Source organism: Hippoglossus hippoglossus, chromosome 7 (genome assembly GCF_009819705.1).
Source record: "Hippoglossus hippoglossus isolate fHipHip1 chromosome 7, fHipHip1.pri, whole genome shotgun sequence".
NCBI lineage: Eukaryota > Metazoa > Chordata > Actinopteri > Pleuronectiformes > Pleuronectidae > Hippoglossus > Hippoglossus hippoglossus.
This window is the reverse complement of record NC_047157.1, coordinates 16,371,913-16,377,912: the sequence shown is the minus strand read 5'-3', so window position 1 is coordinate 16,377,912 and position 6,000 is coordinate 16,371,913.

The window sequence follows — 6,000 nt, the reverse complement described above, 5'->3', positions numbered from 1 at the left end:
ACATGGGCCCAGCGCACGAACATCTCATTGATACAACAGACAACAAGACTCCTCTTTGTTTTTACTTTCTGGACAAAATCGATATTTATTGTATAATACTGTAACTTTTAGTTAAGAGTTTAGTCTGAACCAAAATAACAGGTTTGAAAAAAGCCACTTAGACCAGGATACTCACCGGTCTGGATCAAACAAACATTGCTTCGGATTGTTTTTAAGAAGACATTTTTTGGGGGGGATAGTTCAGACTTTTAGACCAATTGCAGGAAGTTGAGACTGCATTAAACAAAAGAAGAAGAAAAAGAAGCAGCATTGCTTGCCTACGGTGATATAATGCTAGAATTACGAGGACGTTCATTTAGCTGCTAGTAATAACATATATACATATATAGATATTGCAGTGGCAACAACATTAAGGAAGTAAACCAGTTAATTCATCTTCTCCATTCAAACAGAAAGAGTTTTTTTCTATGCACTTTATTCAAAAAGGTTAGTGATTACAATAACAAAATTGATAACACGCCAACATCAGCACTGCCGTCTACGAACCAATCAATGTCAAGTATATGTATTCACAGCCCACGTAGGTGATGACTACAGGACGCATATACAGTTGATACAAAACTCTTTAACCTGCTCCTTAAATTGTAACGTGACACAAATAACTAACCAGATCAAATGCAAACAATGCAACAAGACAGGGTCCGGACTTTCTGGTGTCAAAATCCCCTAAGTCTCTGAAGGAATTATCTGGCTCTACAGCAGCTTACTACACTTTGGTCAGCACATTGTTTCTAACTTCGTGTTTGGTGGTAAGCAGGAGCTTTTCTCTGACTGCTGGAAACAGGTTTTTGAAAGTGAAAAGAGGGATGAAGTTGCGGGCCGTAAAACCAAAAACTGAAATCTGATTTGATGGATGTTATGACGCCATTCAGTGATGAAAACAACTGCTACACTAAGTATGATGTACATGTTTTGTTTCAAAAGACCCCTTTCAAATTACACATACAAATTTCATCCACGGTTCACATAAAAAAGATCCGATTTAATGTTCCAAAACTCAAGGAATTGACATCATTTCCAGCACTTTACTTTAAAATTTGCCGACTTTGACTTATAATCAAAGAAATTGAAAAGGATAAGAATTGAATGTTGAGGGGGAAAAAAGCAAAAGTATGATCTCAAGGTGACAGCTTTTGACTGTGTGGCATTTTTTTAATATTGTGCTGACAGGCTGTAATGATAACAAGCAGACAGCCCGACAAAAATAACTCCCAGTTTTTACACACACTCATAAACACATTTGTGTGCACAAACGCTTCTCCCTTCACGTGTGAATCCTAAAATAGATGGTTAAGTTTGTGGAGATCAGCTTTTTTTGATCCCGCTTTGGGAACGTTTGTTTAAATTTCTGTCATTTTCAATTTCGGTTGCCGTCAATGTTATGGTGCAGCCTTCAACATGTGAAACAAACCGTGTATTAAATAATTCAAATGATTTCTTTTACACTCAGCTACTGTGTAAATGGAAAACACAAAGCTCCTGTTGAATTATGATCTGAGTCTTGGGTGGAAAAAGGAAAAAGACAGAAGAAGGATTCACTGTCTCCACTGATTCACTATGCTACCTCAGCTAGCCACCATGTGACCAGCTGCCCACGACCTGCAGCGAACGTCACGCAGACAGTTCCCTACTCAAACAGGAAACTACTCAGCACAAACTCAGTTCCATACTCAGAGGGAGCAAGGAGTCACTGTGCTGTAAAAATGAGCAGCAAAATGATCCCAAGCTACCTTGTCTAATATCTAGATGACACGTCTGCTTGATCATATCTGTGACTGTTTGTCTGCGATGGCTGTACTGCCAGTGGAGCACGGCATGTGTCTGAAATACGTCGTCATGGAGACCATGATGTCCCTGATATCTCTTTGATGTCACCGACATTAAACTCATAGTCTGAGTGTGACAAGTCTACAAGTGTGCACATTCGTGTGTGTGCATGGTCCGAATGTGACAACGTCCTCCTGCTCCTTTACTAATCCGAGTTATCACCACAACATCTATGTTTCAGCAGTTATGGATATGGGGGGATTATTTTTCTATCCGGGCAAACACAAACTTTCTATCGATGTGTTTGCCTTTCGTTGCTCCTTTTGGATCAGGGGACATCTGTGACATCTTCTCTGAAAGCCAGCCAAATGTTTTCTGGAGTTCCAGTGCGGCTGTGTTTGTTCAAGGCAGCCCCTCTCTGTCAGCAGATCTAAATTTACAAAACAATAAATTATCACAGATCTGGTTCTCTGGTTCTCACACCTGCACACACACAACGTGGCTGAAGGATGGTGTATTTTTAGGGTCTGTGATGTTCTCTGACCTTTCATCAGCTGTGTTGATAATGCAACAGGATTTTCAGATACTTATTATTTAAACAGCCACGCACACCAGCTCTTTTTATCCTCACAACTACACAAATTATTACAGCATTAAATCCATTTCTAATTAGAGTGGCACAACAATCCTAAATAATAAAAGAAAAAAGGATGTGGTCCGTTAACCCAAATTATTTGTTTGTCATAGTTGAAGAAAAATAAATCTTCCCCTGAATCTGTGTCTGGACCAACATTTAATGTGACCCATCCCTCCACCAAATTTGAAAATAACCAAGAATTTAGTGTTGTAACAATAAGGACAAAGCTTCCCGAACCCTGACACATTTTTCCTGAACCTAACTAAGTTTTTTTTGCGGCTAAACCAGACCAATCCTTTACCGTAAGGTTGACACTTCATGAAACTTTCAACTGTTTTTGAGGGCAGAGACAAAAAATGCTGTCCTGCTAATATAGGGACGTCAGATCAGAAGACGCTTCCATCTGCTATTCCAAGGGACAAGACCCATAGACTGCATAAAGATGGATGAGATGGCAATTCCCAATTGAAGCAAAAGCATCTTGATCGCCCCCTGGAGGCTGGTTGCAGTATGGGCCATAAATCCCACCTGCTTCAAGCAAGCAGATTGGAAATTGGGCCATTTTAGGTTGTTCTTTAAACTGATGTTTCTGATATGATTATTGTCATTTTCTTATTTTCTTATAACATCACATTGAAAACATACATTAACATACATTAACAACATTTTTTGACCAGAAGTACGGACCCGACTTAGACATACAAATCCACACCCACACACACGCACACACTCCCCTGCATTGATAGCAGGTAGAATAGTAAAATGTAAGATGGAATACAATATTTCCCTACTTGGTTTACAATCCACTTTCAGGTAAAGCCGAGACTTCCATCTTTCATGATGTTCATGTATGGTTCCCAGAGCTGAACAAAGTCTTTCCGCTTGCCCATAGCAATGTTAGTTAGTCTTTCCAGACTGATACAATCCAAAAGCTCCGATATAAATATTCTCAATGATGGTGTATCCACACTCTTCCAACAGAGTGCAAGACTTGAAGAAGTCCAAAGTTCAGAAGTTTGGTCCGTTTCGATGTTTGGATGAAGTCCTTTGGATATATTCCAAGTACACAGATTTTGACATTTAAAGGGACTTTGATATTAAACATTTCTGACAAGCATTTTAAAACATCTTTCCAGAAATTGTTGATCTTTCGACATTCCCATAGACAATGAAGTAAAGTACCTTTCTCATCTAAACATTTTGAACAAACATCTGGAATATTAGCAGACATATGATGGAGCTTGACAGGAGTTATGTACATTCTCATCAACCATTTGTATTGAAGTAATTTAAACCTTCAAAAAGCGAACGAGGATTGCACTGTTTTGGTTGGGTTTCCCCGACGCCAGCGTAGGGCGTACCCTAGCCATGTGGCTAGCCTCTGTATCACTTGATGGACTTGGTGGAGTTGTTATAATACCAATCTTGCGTATACGAGTAAAAATATCACACGACTTGGTTGCAGGAGATTTTGACATATCAACGCTGCGGTCTTCTTCAAAGATTAGCAGTATATATTAGGTGTTTTAAAATAAATCAAGCACGGTTGTGAGGAGCTTCTTAGCTAAGCTGCCATCTTGGTGTTGTCCACATCACTTCCTCCAATTGGTTGTAGTTTTCTATTTGATGTGATTAAAAAGGGGCGAAATGTCATGATTGACGGCTGAGACCTCAGTTGAGATATGGCGGCTTGACACCATGACAACTAGACTCTGCCTCCAAATGACATTATCAGAGCAAGATGGCGGCACCTGAATCCAAGATATTTTGGGCCTCATTTTCATACAACGGTAGGAAGTGAAGACATGTCGTCCATATACAGTTTATGGCATAAAAGTGTTTGGTTGTTTAAGTTTGGAAGACTTGGATGGCGGATGTGGAAACACTCCACATCTTTCTCCCTGCCTACACCTGTCCTTTATCCTCACACCCTTTCATGGACCTGCCCAGTGTTGCGTTTGCCAGTTTGTGTCTCATACATATGGGAACTCGGCCAGTCCTGCAGACAACAGGCTTTCCTCCCTGCTCCAGCCAGCCAGAGGATGGGAATACACGCTGAGCTCATCCCTGGACGGCCTGACTGGTGACAGCTCACAACATAATTCCCACTGGGGGCACATTACTGGGCCATTAGTCCAGCTCTTCCACCTAGAGCACATGCCTCTGGCTTGGCCTTTGTTCATTCAGCCAATCCCTTTTGTAACTACAAGTTTCCTTTCAGAAATAATCCTGAGTGATTATAATGTATCAGCACAGAAATCAATTGGATTAGTCCAAAAATCTCTGCCTCTGTAAATCTCACCTTCATCCCTCCTTCACCCCGATGCAACCTCTAAACATAGTGTTGTCAGTATTTTTCCTCTGAGGAGATGGTTGCCAGATTGGACCCGGCACATCAGGGCAAGCTTTTCCTCTGTTACTCACAAGAAGGCACTTGACTCTGTTATTGTTTATGAAGAGAAAGCCGGGGTCAAGTTCACAGGCTGGGAGACAGAAAGAGAGAGAGAGTCTGCTCCAGCTCCAGCACTGCGAGAGAGAGAGCATAACTGAGCCGTGTTTGTGCTTCCCTAATTCCTTTTGATTTAGCAGAAAATTGTGAGCTGAGCTGCAGTGCACAAATATTCACCAGAGCTTAGCTTCTTTGCCTCACCTCGCGGCCTCTCACAAACCTGTACCCGCTCCACTCTGTGTGTGTGTGTGTGTGTGTGTGTGTGTGTGTGTGTGTGTGTGTGTGTGTGTGTGTGTGTGTGTGTGTGTGTGTGTGTGTGTGTGTGTGTGTGTGTGTGTGTGTGTGTGTGTGTGTCTCACTCTGACAGCAGTCTGCCTGTCGAGCTCTAAGCAGAAATACAAATGTCTCTAAAAGGAGCTTAGCTTCAACAGCCGCTTTGGCATAAACACTAGAACTGTTTTCTCAAGCTTTTGATGAAATAACAGTTTGCGACAGCTATAGCTAATTCTAATAGTTTCAATTCCGACAGGGATTTTCCAGATTTGTTTACTTGTTTGTTAGTATTACTGGGTCAGCTGAATCAACTCTGGCATTTTAAATCCAATATCACAAACTCTCTGAAGAGAAGGAGGTCAGGTCTATACGCTGATAAACGCTATATGTGAATTGGTGTCTGTAAACGAGTCAAGACCTGGTTTTTGAGATTCTCAAAAGTAGTTTTTAACCTGTCAGGAGCCACTCAAGGACAAACAGAAACATCAGAGATTTGATAACAAATGTCAGCACACTGCCGAGCCTGCAGACAACCTGAAGACACACAGACAAATGCGTGGGAACAAAGGTAAGGATGGTCGCTCTCCAGGGACACGGTGTTAGTGTGTGTGTTAGTGTGTGTGTGTGTGTGTGTGTGTGTGTGTGTGTGTCTGTGTGTGTGTGTGTGTGTGTGTGTGTGTGTGTGTGTGTGTGTGTGTGTGTGTGAGCTTTATTCCAGCGCTGTCTCAGCACTCTGTCTCTTACACATGTGGTTCATATTTAAGCCATAGTGCTGTTCCACAGGACGATTTGGCTCTGTTCTCCCAGTCCCACA